The following is a 22390-nucleotide window of genomic DNA, read 5'->3' as shown; positions in this document are numbered from 1 at the left end:
TCATCCAGCCTGTATTCATGCTTGGGATTGCCCTGAACATTTCAAAGATGATTGCTAACCTTTTCAACTTTTAAAACTCTTTCTAAAGTTGTCTTCATCAGATACTGTTTCTTTTTTTTTTTTTTTTAAATGTATGTCAGTGTGATAAACCCTGTCTGTGATAAGTTGCAAACCCAAAACTTTTATTATGCCACTTTGTACCCTGCACTTGCTTTGTTACTTAAAGACGCAGATGGGGCTGAAACATTCCCAATCTGATCAGAGCCATCCTGATTACAATGATTTACTCTAAGTGGGTAGAAGTTCTTCTGGAGAGCTACCAGAGTGAAGGACCCATTGAGGGATCTTCCCCCCTTAATTAGGCTTGCTGTTAATGAAGACTATTGGCTTTGAATGAGGTTTGCTCTGAAATGTGTCTGAGGAGGATCTAGTAGTTCACAAATGGGGTGCATTTGGATTTGCAACATCGTGGCTTGACCTTTTGACAAGAGGTGGGAGAGGTCATTGATGCACTCAGATTTTCCGAGGCAAGATCAGGAATTTCCTACCTGAGCTCCTGAGTAAGCCTGGAGAATGGAGGTCCAGGACAGGTTCCCCTAGAACAGGCTGCATGGAAGAGTAATGTTCTCAAAGGCTGTTTGTTTTTCATAATTGATTGCTCTCTGTGCTTTTCTAGGAGTAAAAGTGTTTGAGGTTAGGAAATTGCCGTGGCTTGCCAGTGGTTTTGCTTTGCTGCCATCTAACTCTAAGGGGTTAGTTGAAAAAACAGATCTGCAGGCACCTCTGGAAGTAGCTATCTGAGCAATCTGATGGCTCAGTAGGGCTGAAATTGTTTCCAGGCTGGAAACATACTGTACAAAAAAGGCAATTTGGCATGAGTTTGGCTTCAGGGTGCCCTTGCAATGTGCTGGTGTCCACCAAGAGAGGGAGACAGGACCACTGTGGGACTCTGCTTAATCACTCTATAGGTCCCATCAGGGTGATATCTGAGCACCTTTGTCCTAAAGAACAAAGTGCTGAAGGTTGCTTTTCTGAAGTTCAAGCTGTTTCAGAGCCAGTGGGACTCTATGTTACTAACACACCCCAAGGGGAGATCTGATACTGCCTATCAACGTAATCCAGCCGCATGACGCAATGAGTGAGGCAGTGTGGCTGGAGCCCATCCTGCTGGTTGTCATCCAAAACATGTGGACTGTAGTATTGCTAGTTTACAAAGATGAGAAAGAATAATAATAAAAAAAAAAGTAAGTGTTTTGGTTGCAACTCGCTTCAGCAAATCCTATCATGTATTGGTTTGGCTTGGCATGTCCTCCAAACTTGGGTGAAAAAGGTTGAAATAAGACATACAGCACCTTGAAGGAAAACTGTGGTGCAGATCAGGATCATGTCTTGCAACAATGCCAGTATTATCGCATGTTTGTCCAGCATTCAGTTGTCCCACTGCCAGTCCCTCAGAGACCGACTGTTTACACCCCAGGTAAGTTTTGCCTCAACCAGTGTCTCATTTCTTTCAAGCAGGGACTTAGGGATCAAGAAAGACCAGGAATCTTTAAAGTGGTACAAAGTATAAACAGGTGTGTTGGTAGGAAGTGGGTCAAGTCCCATATGGTGTTATGCTCCCTGAAATCCTACTAAAATGGGGGAGTTTTGGAGGCTGGTGGAGCTCTGGGAGATTAATTTCATGCTACGCCTCTTCCACAGACCTCTGGTAATCACCTTGAGCAGCTCATTGGACGTATCCATGACACCTTTAATGGTTGTCCCCTTGCATTTGCATGCTATATGCATGGCTGGCTTGTCCAGTCATGTCCTGTAGGACTGATGCAGGCTCCAGGGAGCAGCTTCTGTGGTTGCTGGTGTAATCCCTTTAGGTTTGCTGTCTCCATGGGCAAGAATAACAGTCAGTGCAGGAATTCTTGCCTCACAAAGATCACACAGATCTTCCTTCTGTGCCTCCTTCCTCCTTCCTCAAAAATGGAGGTGATATTGGTTTTGTTTTTTTCTGTTTAAGCTGTTATTTTTTGAGGCAAGGGATGTTTTTCACTCTTCATTTCTACTACTTCGTACAAGATGTGAATACTGATCCATGGTGCCTCTTGTTATGTATTTATGAATGACCCAGTACAAAGGGCCTCAAACTCTTCCATAATAAATGCAGCAGACATGCTTTTCATTACTGCCCTTGACACACCGAAGCCATCAGCTTATTAGATAAACTGAAAATTAAAAGGAGAGCAGCGCTTGCCTCCTGCCTGCATTAAAACCCCTTCCTTGCCCCGGGTTGGAGCACCTCTGTCCTGTGAACCCAGATCTCTGCCCGAGGGCCGTGGCTCCCTCCTCCTAGGGTATCAATGCTCCAAAGGCAGTTTCTGCTGGCAGAGCTATTCAGAGCAGAGAGGCTGTTCTCTAAGCTTCATACCTGATTCTGTGGTTACAAGAGATGAGGCTTTAGAAATTGAGTCACCAAGCATTGTGAGGTGTGCAGTGATATTGCAGGGCTTGGCAGAGCTGAGCTTTCATGATGCTTAGACTCGACCAGCTCTCTGCCCTTCAATCTGAAGGATCCTCAGAGGCCACCACACCCTCTCAATTTCCCTTTTCATCAGTGTCCAGGATGGTAGGTGCTGTTTCATTATTACTCATTCCTTTTTTTATTACCTTTGACATGCTAAAATATTGTTTAGTGATTTACTCCCTTTTGTATTTAAATGTAGTGATTAGAATATCTTTTTATATTAGACTGCAGTTTTACTTTGAAGATCAAAAGTGACATGAATTAAGTTATAGTGCAATAATTCATGGTTCCTGTTACAGTCTACACAACCTGTACTTGAGAAGCAGCAAGTTGGACAGTCTTCACACGTGTACCCGGATGCCTTTGCGGTACCTGTTATTGCATTTCTGCAGAGAATAAGCTGAAAGCATGAAGGCTACGTTGTCCACCTGTGCCCTCCCAGCCAATACCAGCAGAGCCTTTATTTTGCCTCCTGAAGGAAGAAGAAACCCAGCATTAGAGCAAAACCTTATCCACCCATTTTAGGAGAAGGTCATAGACTAGGCAGGCTGAAAAGGCCATTCAGCAAAAATAAACAGAGGGAAATATGACCATCTGTGCTCATCTCAGATGAGCAAATGGTATTTGGCATAGTCATAGTCACAGCTGAGTACCATTACGTTCTGTCCCCTCCAAAGAGGGAGATTGAGCGTCACCATTTAAGCACCAGGAGGTTTTGCAGTTGATCTGGCACCATGAGCTGTGAAACCTCGAGTGAACCTTCCCTGCAACTTTTCTAACCCTTGTGCACATGTAAAGCAGACGATATAAACCATCTCTGGTGTAACTCCATTATCTTCTCTGGCTAACAGTTATCCAGAATTTGCCCCAGAGGGACACTGTTGTGGCTTACAGTCACTCCGGAAAGCTGTGGAGCTTGTCATTACAAGATAATTTACTCAGCTGCTTATGACAGCCATCTTAAAGCCCTTGGCCATAACACCCTTCTTTGTGGTTGGTTAGTGACTTGGGCTTTTTGAAGGAATAGTCCATGAAAAGGGAGAAAACTCCATAAAACAAAGCAGAATGGGGTGGCGATGGTACATAAGGGGAGCTCGGGTGAAATGTTTTCCTGCAGTCTGATGCTATGAGGCAGTTTTCTACCTGACTCCAGCTAAGTTCAAATTGTCTTGCAGTCCTGGCTTCCAAGACCAGATGCACTATACATTTAACTGATGGACTTAGGGCACCTTCAGACATGAGGCAAAGGCATTTTCAGTAGCCCATGGGCCGGATCTCTCTTGGTGGTAGCATTTGTTTCATCTTGCCCATAATGTCTGAGTACAGTTTGTGGTGTGAAGAGGTAGTCCAGGGCTGAGACACCAACATTAGCATAGCTGCATTGTCAACATATTTACACTTTTCATAAATTCCCAGCTCCTGGAATCACTTTCATTGAAAGTAAACAAAAGAGTGTGACTACATAAAAATTGTCAGGATGAGTCCTGATCATTCACAGCCACAGGCAAACATAATCTGAAATGAAATAGACCTGTCTGACATCAGGGAGGCCAGTTAAGCAAACCTGGATGACAGGCTTTGGGATGTAGTTATATACATCTCTTCCAGAACTGCTCACCCTTGGCTCCACCAGCTTCTCTCCTTGCTGCCTGGTGGCTCACAGCTAATGCAGTAGTACCTGCTTGCCTCCTTGTATGGCTACACTCATTGATGGATTTGTGAAATGAGGTACTTTAAAAAAAAAAAATCTACCATAAATATACAGTCACGCCAACCAGTCTGAGTATATAGCTTATAGAAGTAACATTATTCTCTTACTTCAGCTACTGATGTGCATGTCTGACTGTAACTTTTATGGATTCTCTATGGGTATGACTCATTTTCCTAAATAAAAGATTTAGGCAAATTTTGGTACTGCTTGAAGTGCTCTTGGGTAACTGAGATGTCTTCATTGGCCAGGTAGATGGGACCCACAGAAGACCTGTACCTGTCCGTAGTGGCAACTAGGTCCATCCAGGATAATCTAAGACATTTCTAATGCCCACAAATACTCAGATTGTACCCTATGTGTCCACACTATTTTCATTCTAGAAAAATAATGGTGTGGCTTATGCAGTACACAGGAAGTTATATTGACATGAAGTAGATACATTGACTGACACAATTGCATTTCCATAAATTAGCCAGTGTGTGCAATCTGGTGTTCACACTGCCCATCTGCTGACCACCAGAGGACAGAGGTCCTAACCTGGATAGAAGGGTATGGGCAACCCACATTTGCTGTAAAGTTTTTCAGGACTAGAAAATTTCCTTGAATACATGTAGCTATATTTGAATCTAGGTTTGTCTGTTTTCTTTATTTTTTTATTTTTTATTTTTTTTAGGTGTGGATGCTTTTTTATTATGGTTGCATTTGTGTTCTCTGGCCACAGTGCTTTTGATGCAGGACTAGCCACTCTAGAGCTAGGTTTATTGAATAGTAGAGACGTGACCCAAGCTATGTTGGCATTAGGGACCAGGCATTTTTACAATTGTGCAACTCCATCTGCACTAAGGCATATGCCAGTGAAATGTAACTGCTTCTAAATGAAAGGATCACATGGATTTGCATAATATATATAGGAATATAGCACACAGGAACACGAAACGTGGCAATGGCCTTATCTGATTCTTCCTGACTGCAACACAACAGCTATCCATGTTCATATTCTTTACCTACTTTTACAAGGGGTGCAGATTAGGTCACCCCTTTTACTCTGAGATATAAGCTATTGTGCTTAACTCACAACAAGAAGTAATTAGTTACCTTGCCAGTTTAAGATGCTATAACTCAATTGACTGATTGCGTCCTAGTGTTTTAGACCAAGTCTATCATGGCTGCAAACGTTAAACTTAATTTAGGCACTCACCAAATGCTTGTTTCTGGCCAGGGTCCAGCTTTCAACAAATGTTTCAATCCTGAAAGATGTATTCATGGAGGATTGCTAATTTGCAGCCCTATTAGTTAGGACTCTTTCTCCAGCAGGTGCTTCTGCTGCGGGAAAGTTGTTCTGCTCTCTACAGGAGGCTATAGGAGGGACCTTGGGGCAGCACCAACCATCAGTGTACCCAACCTCTCTCTGCCCTGCAAAATCCAGGACTCAAAACAGCACTCCTATCTGTATAAGCTCATCCAGGCCTCAGAAAACTCTTAAAGGGAAGACCTTTGCATGGATTTGGACTTTGCATGGATTTGCAGAGATTTGGAGTAAAGCTGCATACATGCCTCAGTCAGCTGTGATGTGCAGATATGACTCAACATTGCACCATGCCCTGGCTGTTAAGTTGTCCTCTGGTGAACCAAGAAAACAAGACAATTTTGGGATTTAGGCCCCCTCAGCCGGAGCCGCCTGCTTACCACTCATAGTTTTCCTGGAAATCACTGAGAACGGCAGCGTACCCACTTCTTACACTTTGCACGGGGGCTTGAAGTGAGAAGTGGCTGAATGAACCCCCTCACCAAAGAATTACAGTTTACTCTGAGCATCTTAAATTACACCTTGGACACGAAGCCAGAAGAGCCTCAAGATCCTCTGCAATTAATGTTAGTGTGGTCACTGCCACCCCCACAGAGAGTGAGAGCTCCTAATTAGACTTCAAATGTGCATTTGCTTGGGATCAGAATCACAGAATGGTTTGGGTTGGAAGGAACCTCAAAGCCCATCTAATCCCAACCCCCTGCCATGGGCAGGGACCCCTCCCACCAGCCCAAGCTGCCCCAAGCCCCATCCAGCCTGGCCTTGAGCACTGACAGGGATGGGGCAGCCACAGCTCCTCTGGGCAGCCTGGGCCAAGACCTCACGAACCTCTGAGTGAAGAATTTATTCCTAATATCTAATCTAAATCTACTGTCTTTTACTTTAAAGCCATTCCACCTTGTCCTATCACCACACCCCCTGACCAGGAGTCCCTCCCCAGCTCTCCTGCAGCCCCCTTTAGGCCCTGGCAGGCCGCTGTGAGGTCTCCCCGGAGCCTTCTCCTCTCCGGGCTGAACAACCCCAACTCCCTCAGCCTGACTCCACAGCAGAGGGGCTCCAGCCTCTGAGCATCCTCGTGGCCTCCTCTGGACTCACTCCAACAGGTCCCTGTCCTTCTGGTGCTGGGGCCCCAGAGCTGCGCATAGGCTCCAGGTGGGGTCTCACGAGAGCAGAGCAGAGGGGGACAATCCCCTCCCTCGCCCTGCTGCCCACGCTGCTGTTGGTGCAGCCCAGGACACGGTTGGCTTTCTGGTCTGTGAACACACATTTCTGGCTCATGTCGAGCTTCTCATCCACCAGCACCCCGAGGTCCTTCTCCCCAGGGCTGCTCTCAATCCACTAATTGCCCAGTGTTTATTTGTGCTTGGGATTGCCCTAGCCCAGGTGCAGGAGCTTGGGCTTGGCCTTGTTGAACTTTGTGATGGCCTTGTTGAACACCATGTCCCAGCACTGTGAATGAACCTTTGCTGGACAAGGGCAGCTGTGGATGTCTGCCTGACTGCCTGAAGGGCCTTGCAGCATGAGGGAGCAGGACCCAGCCTTTACAGAGCACATCAGGGCTCTGATCCAGTGTCCTGAGTGGCATGGACATCTCAGCAAGGTTATCACTGGAAGGGAATGCTTTCCAAATACACATGCAAAAACTTGGATTTGGGGCATAAACCGAGATTTGGGGCACAAACTGGGATTTTGGGCATAACTGGGGATCCAAAATGAATCAGGCACTGTTCCAGAATTCAACCAGTGGTCCAAAATGAACCAGTGAATGTGCACAAGCAAGAATGGAGCAAGGATCCCCACCCTGGAGGTGAGTGCCAGGCCTTCTCAAGTAGGTAGTTTCGCCCAAGAAAGGTACTTCTCCTAAATCTGAACTTATTTCTACCCGTGTCCCAGGGTACCCACTGTCATGTCTCATGAAAAAGAGAGGAAGATTTGCCTGTCCTGAGCAATGAGACTACCACTGCTGCCTTTGGGAGAGTCTGTGCCAGAAAATATTTAAGGGGAATATTCAAAGCAGCAGCAGTTCTCCTAGTGTTTAATTTCTCTAGTGAGAAAAGCACAGGGTGGGCTGCAGATGATCTAAGCATGTCAGTTGTCAGATGAAAGCATTTCCAAATGGCTTTCTGGTTATATTTATGTCTTCTGGCTGAAAATGCATTTGATATTTTTTTCAGATGAGGACTTTTTTTTTTTCCCCTGCCTGTCTTAGAAAGGGAATTTACTGATTAAAAGTCACTGCATTGACAGCACTGGAAATTGAAGTTCCTTTTTATCTACAGAACAGGTACACCATGTACAGAGGCAGCATAAACCCAGGCTACTGATGTGTCTTGGCTCTGTCCTGGGCTTAACAACCTGAAAGGAAGAGGGAATAAGCTGCTCCTCATGGCCCTGTTAGGTTGTGTCGCGATTCAGATGGAGAACCCTGGCATTAAATCTGGGATAGGAGGCTTTGTTAATGGGATTGTCTGTTCAGCATGAGCATGGCTGAAAACCTCTTGGTCAATTTGCAATGAAGGTAACTGGATAGCTGTCAGGTACTGACAAGTGTTGATCTTCTGAGTTGGATTTGAACAGCTCAATGATTGGCAAAATAATTTTACCACTTCTGAGAAAGCCCCTTTAAGAGGAAAGTGGTCTCCATTTGACTGCAGAGGAGATCCCCTTACATACTCACAATGAGGATATCACTTTACATACAGGTCTTATTCTTTTAACAAGCCTCTGAAAGAGGTCTTTGTCTTGTGATTTAGTGAGGTCCACTTTTTTTTTGAAAGATCCGTGCCAAGAGCTAAACATGTATAAACTGATTTGGGAAAAATAATTCCACAGCAAGGTAATTGGCTGTACCATGAAAACCAAGGGTTGCCTTACTGTTTGGCATATAGATGCTATCGCTGTTTGCAAACTTAGGCTGCCAATATTACAAAAACAGACCTTTAGTAAGCAGCCTCCATATTTCTGCCTCTACTGAGGCCAAAAATACCCTGAGAACAGCTTTCTTCTGATAGACCATCAGGACACTGGATGTCACTGTAGTGTAGGACACTTGTTTCTGCATAGAGAAACAAAAATATAACCATGTAATAAATTATCATTGACCTTTCAACAGGTAAGTGTGTGTGTGTAAGAAAAGACTGGGAACGTATTCTAGCCTATTTTTCTTAGAAAATAAGACTGACATGATCTCTGTGTCTCTGCATGTATTCCCATGCTACCTTCTAAGCCTGCTGGCCTATTTCAATCAAATTTGACATAGGTCTTACAGATATTTCAGTCCTACAAGTTTCATTAAAATAGACAGTACAGAGGCAAACCCTCTAATGCCTTCCCTAGAGAAAGGTTGCCGTGTGAGCATGGCTCTTCAGAGACACCAGAGAATCCCTCCATATATGTTAAACCTGCAGGAAAACTGGCTTCGCTAGTTCTAACATGTCTGAGATTATTTGATGAATGATAGGGAAAGGTGAAGGAGTAGGGTGTGCTGTCACTGTAGAACCTCCTCGGTATATCCTTCTGTCCCTGGGAAGGGGTGGGTTTGGAGCCAAAGCACAAAGAGATTTGGGCAACGTGGACAACGTTCTGCCAACAGAAGCTCACTTTGGGACCCTACAAGAGTGGCTTTGCTTTTCTTTGCCTTATGTTCTGCATGAAAGTTGGTGGCCACAATATCTCCTATGATTACCATGAACTCATGAGAATATGTGTGTTAGTGAGCTTGGGTGAAGTTCCTTCAAATCCTCGGATGGATGTTTTGCACTGGGAAAACTTTGTACTCCAACAGTTAATGCAAAGTAATAGAAACAGAAATGTTCCAAACATGAAAATGTTAATGCTAAAAAAAAAAAAAAAAAAAGAAGAGAGAGAGAGAGAAGAAAAATATCTATGGTTTGACTTGCTGGAGAACAGATGCAAGTTTTTGAAGCTTTCTTGCTCAAATGTTGAAAGGTTTTTTTGCAAAATGTTTCTTTCAGAGCTTTGCTTTCTTCATCTTTTTTTTTTTTTTTTTTTTTTTTTTAGCTAACTAGCTCCACTGCAAAGAACATAAAGCAAGTCCTTCAAACGAGTAAATTCATCATTAAACGTGGATGGTGTTCTTTATATAAGCTATTTTTCCTTGAGCTGGAAATTTAAGTCCATATAATAGGGAGAAATTTTGATTGGGCAATCTTTACACAGTGTGCTGTTTGCATTCTGCATGTTGCATGTTATATATATATATAAAAAAAAAGAAAAAAAAAGTGGTGGTCAAATATCTAAGGTGGCACCTTGCATACATTGCAGTTGAACGGGAGGGTGAATCCTCTCTTGGCTGTAAATGATCTCGCTTCCCTGGCTCCCCTAAAGGAGCCCACAGAAAAATCCTTTGGTGGCTCAGTGCCACCTGAACCAAAGTGGTAATTCACAGAAACATAGACTGGTTGAGGTTGGATGGGACCTCTGGGTCCATCTGGTCCAACCCCAGCTCCAGCAGGGCCGCCGAGAGCAGGGTGCCCACGCCCATGGCCAGGCGTCTTTTGGAGCTCTCCTTGGAGCTGACTCCAAAATTCTCTGAGATAGTAGAATTTAGAAGCAATTATCTTCAGTAGGTCCAGAAAATATATTCAACAGCATTACATCTTTTCAAAGCATCTCCCTTGCAGAGGACAAGCCCCATTTGCCCTGTGTCATAGTTTGCTGCAGAAGGAAAATTTTGGCAAAGTGGTGGACCTGTCATGTTGTGTGTGACTAGAGGCAATGCAGCACTGTCTGGGGGCTGTTTTCATGCAAAAGCAAAAAAGTTCCCTAATGATTAATAATCAGGAGGTGCGGGGAAAGGGGAGAGAAAGAGACCAACTAAATAGTTTCAGCTACGCAAAATTCATGTGGTCAGTAAATCAGTTAATAAACCTGTCTGTTGGAAATGCCCCGGCTTACACTGATCAAAACGTTCCAGCAGGCAGTGCCTCCGAGACCTTACAGCTCAGCAGAGAATTGCAAACTGTTAATCTGAAAAATATTAAGAAGCAAAGCACAAAATAAAACAACCCTCTCCCCCCAGCCCTGGAGTCAAGTGTCTGTGGTTCTAAATGCACTTTGTCTATGTCACCCCAGCTGCTAAATGCTTGCTATTGATTTATCTCTTGCATGGATTTTTTTCTTTTCATTTTTCTGCGTTTTTCTTTTTTTCTTTTTTTTTTTCTCTTCTCTCCCTTTACATTCAGGCCACTTATTCTATAGGTACAATGTGTAGCTTTAAACGAAGGCCACAAAGTGACTGCTTGCAAGAGGACAGCTCTCTTGTTGTCTGAGCCAGCAACACCTTGGCAAGCAGATGCATTTCCGAGGCTCCGACAGGGGATATTCCGTGCAGAGCCTGAGCAAGAGGTGTTGCTTATCTGGCCTTGGCAAAGGATCCTATATGTTTGTTCCCACTGCTTCTATCCATCTTGTTGCACTTGGGAAAGGGCAAAGAGGGGGACATTTTGATTTGTACCTAAACACTACCATTGCTCTGGACATCTCCAAGACACCCAAAAAGTCAAACAACTAGATCTTGCAAGCTGCTGTATACCTTTCTTCAGGTTTCATTGAGGCTGAAAATTAGTCAGTGTCCCATAAAACCGAGCTCTTTTGAGACCAACATGAATGTTTAAACAGATCTAGTCTGAATGACTCCGTGTCCTGTAGCATCATACATCTCTTTTGTCTTTTCCCTGGCCAGCTTCCCCAGGGAAGGAGCCCCCAGAGGTTCTCCAGCTGTGTGGGAAGGACTGACGAGGAGCACTCGAGGAGTGACACGCGAAGCGGGGTGCTGCAGAATGGGCTGGAGACTTCAGAGGGGACATCTCACAGGAGGAGTTTCAGCTCTGGAGGCTTTAGTGTTTGCGTGGGTTGTTGTGACCGCTGTTGTTTTCTCGTTTGTTTTCGGCAGCTCTGTATATTGTTATAATACAGCCGGGCAGCATGGGAGTTGCTAAAGAAAAAAGATACTTTTTTTTTTTTTTTTTTTTTTGTTCTTTTTTTTTTCTTTTTTTTTTCTGCCCTGTTTAGGAGCAAAAGGGAATACAGTTCCTCTAATGTGGAGGTAAAATGTGGTGTGCAGAGGTATGAGACACCTGGCTTGAGGTATATGGGAAGGCTGCTCTCTCCCCCCTTCCCACTTTCTCACCATCCATCAGAGCCGAGATCAATTCAAGTGTCTTGGCTGCAAATTTGGTTAGTAAGTGGGGAAACTATGCCTTTGTTCTGATGCTGGCAAACCCCAGCAAGCTTGATTATCTAAAATAAAACCATCTGCAGCCACTCTAATCAATGGCACATGCATAGCAGCAAAAGCTCTAAGCTCATGGCTCGTGTAAAATGTTCATTACATCAGAATGTTTTGCTGCAGGAAAGAATTTATGGGAGAGAGCAAGTGGCTCAGAATTACCCAAACTCATCGGTGGGACAGATGCCCCACTGTGTGCTGTGGGACACTTGGCCTCTCTGGTGGCTGGGCCAGCGAAGATGAGGCTGAACAGTGGCTGGAGGAGCTGCTGTGAGTGCCAGGGCATTCCTGGGGCACTGTTGGTCCTGGATTCAGGACTCACTGTTTGGTGATGTTTACAGGCAGGCTTAGAAAACAATAAGGGGTCGTGAAGTTTGCTCATATTACTCGTGGGGTGAATGAGGTTACACTAAAGATCTCACCAGGAAATAGGTTAATCTATTTCCCCACGCATTAACCCCCTGCAAGCTGGGGGTTCGTCTTTGGCTCCTTGTCTTGAGGGCGAGGTGCAGTGTGCTGATACCAGAAACCAGGTGGGAGTAATGGATGATCACGTTCTAGATCATAGAGCCTGACTTTTCAGGCATTCCTTCATGAGCTGGAGCAGATAACCAGGGTGACTTGCTTGTTAAGGTGTCCGCAATGAAGTACTTATACATCCCTTGTCTTTAAATGTCTGCCAGCACAGACCAGAGCACAGAGGATAATCTTTTCCCTTGGGAAGCCCAATGCAGGTACCATGTCTACTTTCAAGACTTTTCTTAAAAACTGATGGCAGATCAATGCAAGGAATACGTTCCTGTGCTACTCCTGTCATTCCCTCGTCCTACAGCCTTGTGTAGTAAAGCTAACAATGTGCTTGCCAAGACCAAATATTTCCTCAAGCATGAAAAAAATATATCACGTTACCACTGGAGCTCACCTGCCCTAATGTCATAGAAGTTATTCACTGCCATCTTTTCCATTAGCACTTTTTGTATCAAACTATTGTGCCAAAATTGACAGACATGGCAAAGCCGGAACAGTGAATCCATTATCTTGGCTGATGATAATCACAGCATCTATCTCTCTGAAAAGTAAAAAATTCTGGTCCCCCATGGTCTCTTTGGAGCAACATGCAGCCCCATACTCGTTAAAAAATGTCTTTGACTTTTTCTTCATGTTCGAACAAATGCTGAGCCTGGGAGATCCTCCCTGCTTTTGTGATCTTCCTCCCACAAAACCCACCTTTTTGCTCAGCACTGTGTGAAGTGGTCGCAGACGTGGTTGCTTTGTATTCGGAGGCAGCCTGAAAACTAGCCTTTTCCCTTCGAAATCTGATACGCAGGTCAAAGGGGTGACTGGTCACATGCTTTCATCTACACTCGCCTGACAGCTCCAATCCTCTTCTGCATATTCATTGCTGCCTCTTTCTCTGCAAAATGATGTACTTGAAAGTCTACTCTGCATCTGACCACCTTGGGGACTGTTTTATGACAGCAGCATTTTTTTTTTTTTAATTGTATTAATCTTTACATATTGAACGTGGCCCTGGGCTACACTGCATCGGTTTTGGGCTTGCCTGTTTCTGTTTTTGAAGGGTTATTATGTTCCTTTATAGTAAAGGTTGATTTAATCAGACAAAATCTCCCAACTTAGAACCAAAGTCCTAATTTAGCAAACCAAATCCACTCAGCAAAGCACGTAAGCACATGGTTTACGGAAAGCAAGTGCTTAACTTGTGATAGGGTCAATGGGTTTGAAGGATTTGCTCAGGGAGCCCTGCAGAACGAGGGGCGGGGGGGTGTTAGAAGAGGGATTCTCTGCTACTTCTCTCACCAAATTTAGGTCACTTGCATACAGTGAAGCAGTGGTGGGAGCTATGGTAGTCGAAAGCAGGCTGGCTTCTTGTCTCCGCTCATAGAGGCCAGTGCAGTATTCATGACAAAAGCTTGACAAGAGTTTTTCTAGCTCCACCAGCTTTAATTCAGGCAGTGGACCCAAGCACTTTGCAAGTAATTGCATTGCCCTTGCAGAAGATACTTTGCCTGGGTGAGATCTTCCTTCTCTACAGTAAATAGGGTAGCTAGATGGAAAAAAACCTTCCGGCCTCAGAAACATGAACAAGTCCCCCTGTGACTGCCAATTTGCATCCATATGAGAACTCCTCGCCCACAGCAAGTGCAAGGTAATCTGCTGGTTTAACCTCCACCGAGGAAAGGCTCAATAAATTCAGGTTGCCTCCTAATGGGAGCGTTCACAGGGACAGCTATCATGGATCAGCTGTTAGGCTGAAATGTGTTGCCCTCCAGTAACTCTGCTCATGTTTCCCAGCCCGCAGATTTGCTGCAGGCACATATTGCAGCTTTGGTATTTACTTTCCTGTAGTACTGTTTGACCGTTCGCTGAAGGAAGGTTCTCAATTCGACAACAACACTCAGCAAGGGTGTGAATTTCCAAGTTTTACGCTCATATGTGCAGTTCAGAATTCATACTGCTGTTGGTTAGTTACATAAGATTTTTCCATCGAGGGAACAGGAGCGTTACCTTGACGTTCCTACAGTGAACCCACACAGCGTGAGCTGCAAACTGTGACTGCTCGCTATGCACCGCTTAAATGCTCCGCAGACTGATTATGATTCACCGAAGAAACCTGCAAATAATTTTAGATGAAGAGTCCAATCAAGAATCTATTTGCAGACAATTCACAAACACAAAAAGAAGTGAGATTCATTGGATAAATTATGCATTATGAATTATTCATCCAGCTCTAGTTAATGAGGTAAATGGTACTATCAGTGTTTAAAGTTAAGCTCATTTGTATATATCGGGCAGATCAAGGCTGAAGTAAGAGATCAGGTTTTGAGGGAGAAAATTGGGCTACGAAGACTTCAACAACAGAACTGCCAACTACATGTGCAACCAGGGTTTCATCCTTCAGTTTAAAGTAATGGCTTGTCTATGCTCTTAAATCAGAGGGGCAAAAGAAGGTGTTCCTAATTCCACGTTTGGGTCTCCACATTAGATGCCATTCAGTGGAGCCCTGTATCAAACCAAGAAATAAAACATCAGCAAGGAAGGGAAGCTTGGGATGGCTTCCTTAAAGGTTTTGTAACATACTTAATATGGGGATTGTCCCACACTGTGAATCTTGAGTCCTGACTGAATTTTTACTAGAGGCAAGTGATATCCAGGCATCCATCAGTGTTATAGTATGGAAAAATCCTGCTGAAGGGGCAATCATGAAAAAATATTCTAAAACTTTCCTGTTTAACTGAGTTTACTTTGACCAACATTTTAAGACTTCCATACTTAAACCTTGGCTTTAGACCAGCAAAACACTTAAGCACATGCTTGACTTTAGTCACATGAGTAACTACTGAAATCAAGGGGAGTGCTTCTAAGAGCAAACGTATATGTAAGCATAAGCCCATTCAGAAAATCCAATGTAAAAGTTTTGGATTTAGCCACTCAAAGATTTAATCGGAATTAAATGAGAGGTTGAGTAGATATTAATTTCTTTCAAAATATTTTTTATTTAAGAGTCTCAAGTTAGATTTAACACCTCAATTTAATCACACGAGTTTGAAAGTTTTCACTTTTAATCTTCTGCCACCCTGAGTAGCAGGATTCAGAGATTTCTTTATGGAATGGACGATTACTTTACTGGCAAAACCTTTAATTCCAAATCTAGCTTTTCCTTTGTATTTTCAATTTATGAATTTTAAAAAACTGATTTCTAAGTTCTAGGACTTAGCATTTTTTTATATGAAATGACATGGTCAAGAAACAGGTTTCTTGACATTGCTACACTAAATCTATAGCAGGTAATGCTTGAAATTACAGGCCACAAATCTCGGTAAGTGCTATTTACTAACATGATAATTGTGGAACATTCGATGATGTGTTAAGTACCATGGAGTGGCAGTATAATTACAGTACATGGCACGTTACAATATAAATATAAAGTAAATACATGATTATTTCTGGCTTAGGTCACATGGTAAATACTAAGTGCAATTACGGCACCAAGTAATCTGCAGGAACGTGTAATTACTCTTGGGCTCAATTCATTTACAAATCCTTGTCCAGCTTTTCACACCACACGGGCTGTGGAGACTGTAGAAAACAGATTATTCATGGCTGCAATGGCCTCCTTATTACCACAGCCAAACCTTATCTGTAGCTGGTGGCTCCTCTGCCCTCTCCTGTGTCCCAGGGGATGGAGGTGAAGGTTGGTGTTTTTGAGGCAGTGCCATGCAGCCAGAGGTCTACTGAAAGCTGGACCAAGAGCTCTCTCCAGCTGATTTGACAAACGTGGCTGATGTTATCTAATCCTTTTCATCTCAGTGGTTTTGCTTTAGTGAGATCGTCTTACCCCACTTTTGAATTACCACCAGCAGCAGGTATTCTGCCTTGCACTGAATTTTGGAAGTCAAAGGCTACAGATGCACTGGTCCCATGCTGACCCAGGAACCTGCTGTTTTGTAATCCCTATTCACATCCCACTGTTAGCTGGTAGGTATGGGGGGCTGAAGGGCATGGCTTGGATGATACCTCCAGCATCTCCACAGTTTCAGCAGCAAAAAAAGGCAGTAGAAACACCCGGAACATAGCAAAACACCTTGGTCCTAATGGAGAGCAGACATTTGGTTTGGATGATGTGAAACCATCAGTTTACGGACAGCCATAATGCAAAACATCGGAGAAAGGAAGAAAAAAGTAGGGGAAAAAAAAGTTTTAAAACCACCAGGGCATCATTCTGTTTACCCAGCCAAGAGGACAACACCGTGCCTCATACATCATCAGCCGCCTGCTCTCCCAAGCACCTGGGGCCTCGGAGAAGGTGATCCCTACAGTATTTTGCTAGGCAAGATTGTTAGTATTAATCTTACAGTCTGTCAACAGGATCTGAACCTGGGACCTTCGCTGTTAAAGCCCAGATCCCCTGAGATAACATTAATGACTGCAGCTGTTTGCCATTAGCGAGTCATGCTCTCCGGGGACTGCTTCTGGGGTAGCTGGGATTTTGGCTTGTTTCTTCTAGGGTCAGCTGTGAAGCATTTGAAGTAGACGGGAGATGAGAAGCAGGGCTGGATGCAGCAGGAAAGCACTGTGTTCTGAGCTGCATTGAAATACGCAGGAGGTACTGGCTCCTGAGTTGAGGTGGCTGACACTTTTTGGTGTGTGAGGAATAGAAAACTTCCTGAACATGGGATGGATGTCTCCTGAAGCTTTGAAATTCCTCAGACACTTGGGTGCAGGAATATCCCAGCTGTAGAAGCAGGCGCAGGACAGCTGAAGGACAATGTGGCTCTGGAGTCATTGGGGAGTGTTCAGAGCAGGCACCACTGCATTTTGGCTGCCCTAAAGAGCTAAAGCGATGGCACCTTGTCTGGAAACTGCTTTCCTGCCTTCAGCAGGCCAAGCAAGGCTTGCAGTGGTGCATCACACTGGGGCTTGCACTGCATTACTCTGCCATGGGCTTCTCACACCGCTCTCTACCAGCAAGGGGGAATGCCAAGCTCTGAGCCAAAAAACAGGAGCAGGGATGTAAGGAAGCAATCTCCCCCTCTCTCAGCTTTTTCGTTTTGTCCTTCTATGCTTTCTTCTGTTATGCTTTTCTTTGGCTTGTACTGTCTGATTTGGTTCAATTTTTCACTTGGCCTCCCTTGGACAGAAGAGGGAGAAATAATAAACAGCTTGAGGAAATATTTCTAGTGGTGTTGTACACACCGCAGTGCATGGGGAAGGTTAAGTGTGGAGCCATGTGGGCTCAGGTGGGGGAGAAATAAGAGCAACACCAGTGATTCTGATTTAACCTCAAAATGCATCTGTCTTTTCCCAGTAAAACAGTGGAACACTCCTTTAAGGTTACCAAAGCTTTGGATAACGACTACAAAGAGGCGTCAGATTATAATTTCTGGCTTGCATTAGGCTGGAATATATGGCTGTATATTATATGATTATGGTGCTGAGAGAAACTCCAGAGCAAAAACCTTCTTATTTGTTACATGCCATTTGCTTATCATGAAATACGAAATGTACTTACACTGTGCTACAGCCTTGAGAAATCGTTATAAAAATCTGTCATCACAAGCGAAGACTCTTGCTTACTCTTGCCACAGTGAAGGCAATAACGAAGACGTGAATTACATGTTACCTAACTGAAGGGAAAAGTTCCTTGCCCTAGTTGAGCAGACTACTATAATTTTTCAAGATGCTGTGTCTAATGCTAAGTGTCTGAACACTCTCAGGTTGTTTAGAATCAATTGGCTTAAATCTTGTGTAATGAAAGTGTATTTGCCAAATAGGCTGAAGCTTATTGCCATGCAAATTAACATTTGCAGGGACAAATTTCCAAGTCCTTCCTTCCTTTGTTGCTTCTAAGATGTTACGGATACGATTTTGCACTTGCAGTTATGTGTGGGTGCAGTTCGTGTCATTTAAACTTCTAATTACAGCATCTGATTGCACCCACGTATCTTATCAGCTAGTTAGACACGTCAATGACACACACCATAACTGCAAATAACTGGGGGTACAAAATTGCACCAGCAATTATTTGCACCCACTGAAGGAAAGGATGGATATAAAGCAGGCCATTAAAGTGTTTAAAATACTTTTCTTACAGTAGCATAAACCACTGCTGCAGGGATATTACCTGCAGGAAAGCAGAACAAACATTAGGCTGAATTTTGAGCTGCAGCTGGGCTGGCTCGGGAGCATGAATCTAACTGAGGTTCCCTTTATGGGTGCGAAGTGTGTCAGCCAGGTCTGGGTTTACTTCCCTGGCTTCTTCCCTGACACTTGGCTCCGTTCAGGGTCCAGCCCTGAAAAAGTTCCTTCAGTCCAGCTGAAGCCAGCAGCGCTGTCTGTCCTGCACCCTTTGGCAAATCTATTCCGGAGACGGCACCTGCAAACTCACTGTGAGCCCCGTCTGGCTTTGCAGCCTCAGGGCATCTCTTCATGGCATGAGGAGATACCTCCATGGGACTTCTGCTCCTATTGAAGGTCAAGCTTGCAAGCGCTCTGCTGAATAGGGGCATAAATGGAGTTAGAATAGTATAAGTAAAAAGAAATTAGGCTCTGCTTAGGATAATAGAAATCATCTTCATGATCTTCCTATTATTAACTCAAGTAACAAATTGTAGTCATCAGTGGGACACTTCCCTCTGCCCTGATCTCTGTGATATTGCCATTATTTCCTGGAAGTCTCCAGAGATGTCACCAGCATGGTGGCAAAAAATACTGAGTGATCATCTTCCACCCCCGTGTTAGCCTAACCCTTCGGTACCCAGCTTAGAGAGACTGAGTCCCCACTGCAGGAGCACTGGGGCAGTGCAGAAAGCTTGTCCCAGCCCCAGAAACCTTCTGGGCTGGTTTGATTCACTGTATCAGGTGTGGGATGTACAAACAGCATTTGCTTTCATAGATTCATGACTGGCTGAAGGTAGTAGAGATGCTAACAGGAGGTGAAATACTCTTGGTGCCATTTTGGGCACTGCATTATGAAACCAGGTCTGTTTTAAATTTTTTTTGTTTGGTTGATTTTGATTTTTTAATTTTGTTTTGAAATAGGTACCTTATCAATTATAACCATCTTCACTCATAAATGGAGTACATTTTCCCAAGAATGTCATCTTCCTTTGTCTGAACTGAAATATCCCACACTAACTTAGATGTACACAGCTTCAGATTCTTTATTTCCCTATTGCAAATAAGAACAACTATTCAGGATTTGATCTAAGTTTTGCCAAGGTGCCAGTAACATTACAGGAATGGAGTTGGAGGGTGGTTGCTCTTAAAAAGGAGCCCTCCCAAAAAGAGGAGTACCATAGGGAGCACAAATATTTACATCCATGCAGATACCAGTGGTAATGAATATCTTGGAGCTGTAATGATACTAGGCCCTCATTCTTCTTTAGAAATTAATGGGAAGGAGTAAAAAAGAAAACCTGGAAGGAGGATTGTGTTCTGTTCTCATTTACCCTGGGGTAAATCCAGAGCAAATTCAGAGGTCCAAATGGAACTAGTCCAGATTTCCACTGGTCTAAATGAAAACATTGTTTTCATATACAAGTAGGGAATTCTGCCTTCTTTAATACCATACTTTTAAATTTTGCTGTCACCATGGGACAGCAAAGTTTTATTTTTTGGCTTACATTTTACCCAGGAAAGAATTAATTGCTTCAGCTTCCTAGAAATCATTGTATGATTCAAGTTACTCTTTTTCATGATTTGTTCAAAAGTTGAGCTTAGTTTTCGCCAGAACCACTCACTACCCTAAAGCACTATTTATATCCTAAACCACTACATGTAGAGAAGAGCCAGTGGAGAAGTCAAATAAGCACAGTATTGCCTTTTAGCTGGAGTTGCACTCTGCTCTGCAGAAGGGATAACATTTATAAATCAAACACAGGCTTAATTAACCTTCCGTCTTTGCACAGGATTAGGAGGGTGGGCACAGTCACGCTGATCTGAAGAGGCAAGGTGCTCTCACAACTACTTCACAAGATTTCAGGGATTTGAAACAGTAAAATAAAGTTGGGCTTAATAAACAAAGATCTGGGTCCAGGGCTCTCCTGGCGCTGGCCAAAATCTGTAAGAGCCCTTGGGAAGTCAGTTTATAGCAGTATGAAATCAGAACACAGAGCCCAAAGTGAGTATATCTACCTTTCACATAGTGAAAAAATATATATATATATATTTTTATCTCCTGGATGAAAAGACAGTAATACACCCTCTGGCATTTGAAAAGGGTTTGCATATACTTTACCATCTTGCAGTCTGCAATCATACACACTTATCCTTAACCTGTCATTTCAGTGAGTGACATTACAGTAGTCAGAACCTCATTTCTCCCTATTGAGAGAGAGAGGGGAAATTCATCTTTGCTTTGAAAAAATGCTATATCCTAGTTGAAAGGCATCTTTCCTGGGAAGTCCCTCTTTGTTCAAGTAGACAGTCCAGTAGCATTCGTAGCTTAAAATTAGCAGTTAGGATGAAATCAGTCAAAGAGGAGAGCACTCCCTTTTACAATGAAGTTAATTAACCACTTTAATCAAGATTAGGGTGCCTTTTGAGAAGAAGAGCTCTATCTCAGTCATGAGATGTGAATGTTTGATGCAGGAAGCCTGGGGTGCATTTCTTGGTGTAACAATGTAGGGTTGCATGCAATAATCAGACTGGTTCCTGTGGCCTTTAAGCTCCAAGTCTACCAGCTCTGCCTGTGCTGGGAAGACTTTCCAGAACATACGTGCTATCGATAGGGTTATTTGAATGACAGTATTTCTAGTGGCAAAATAAAGGTCCTGTTATCTGCAGGTCACTCCTTTATATCCTTATTTTCAGCGCTGTTTCTGCTACAGCTGCTGCCTGCACTTGTCCTCCAAGCTTTTCTAGCCAATGCAGGGAACTGGTGCTAGGAGGGGAGATACAAGATCTTTGTCTGATGTGAATGGGGCATGAATATTTCAAGAATCTCCCTGAAGTCTACAAAAGCTTTACGATGACCGAAGTGTCGATCCCTGTTTTCTGATTAAACCAGAACTGATTTCTGTTTGGTGAAGCCTGTTATGAAGGAGGTGGGCCAACACCTTTGCCCAGAAGCCCTAGCCCATGGATGGCTTCATTCCTCCACCCCCACTGGTGACAGCACTGGTATCAGCAGGTATCAGCTTGGGAAAATGTTTGGTGCTGCCTGGGAGCTGTGGCAGGACAGATGGATGAGCTCTTTACAGAAAACCATAGTGATGCCTGGGAATCAGGCAAAAAGTCTGGCTTCTGGTCCCCAAGGCTAGGGAAAGCCCCAGTGGCTTGTTTCTTGTCTGATCAAGGTCGGGCTGCTCTCCAGGATGAGTTCAGTCCCACTTAGATGTCCAGCTGGAAGGAGAGAAGTTTTTAGTTCGTCATTATCCTGCCTTTTTTGCTCCCATTTAAAATAAAATCCAGTTGGGTGTTTGACTGTGGCTCTTGTTGCCCTGGCAGGCTAGGACACAAGATCAACCTTGCTTAGTTGATTTTTCCTACTGAGGGCACAAGGCTGCTGATCAGACACCCTGACTGCCGTTCCTGGCTTTGCTAAAGCCTTTTTAAACAAAGGTTTCCCCTTTTTAGTGCTTCAGTCTCCTTCCTCTTACTCATTTCAATGCTGTTGTGTCACTAAGAGGTTGAGGAGTATCTAACGACTCCCACCAGAGGACCCCACTCTCAGCTGAAGCTCCTAACCCCCCCAGTGAATCAAGCATATGATTTATAAAAGGGTGTACTGCAGGGTGCAGAGATAAGACACCAGTAATCCAGCTGGGAGTGCAGATAGGGAAATCACTAGACGTGCACTCACGTTGTAGTCTACAATACACGGTGCATGTGTGTGTGCAAAGGACATGTTTAATTCTAACTCCATTTCATGTTTCTTCTCCCTCTTGAGGAATGCTGATGTCCTATCTTTATTCCTCACTTGTTATTTGTAAGGAGTTATCAAGTTTAAGTGCTGTCTTTTTCTCTCAAGTAAGAAGAGAGTGCTTGAGCCTGTTGATTAAACACATCCCTGGCTTTTCCCTGTTCAGGCACAAATTTCCAGACTCAGACTCTGAATGTAATTTCTATTCCTCCCACACCATGTGC

The sequence above is a fragment of the Cygnus olor genome, chromosome 2, assembly GCF_009769625.2.
Source record: "Cygnus olor isolate bCygOlo1 chromosome 2, bCygOlo1.pri.v2, whole genome shotgun sequence".
NCBI classification, from domain to species: domain Eukaryota; kingdom Metazoa; phylum Chordata; class Aves; order Anseriformes; family Anatidae; genus Cygnus; species Cygnus olor.
The sequence above is the reverse complement of the archived record's forward strand: the minus strand, read 5'-3'. Positions refer to the sequence as shown.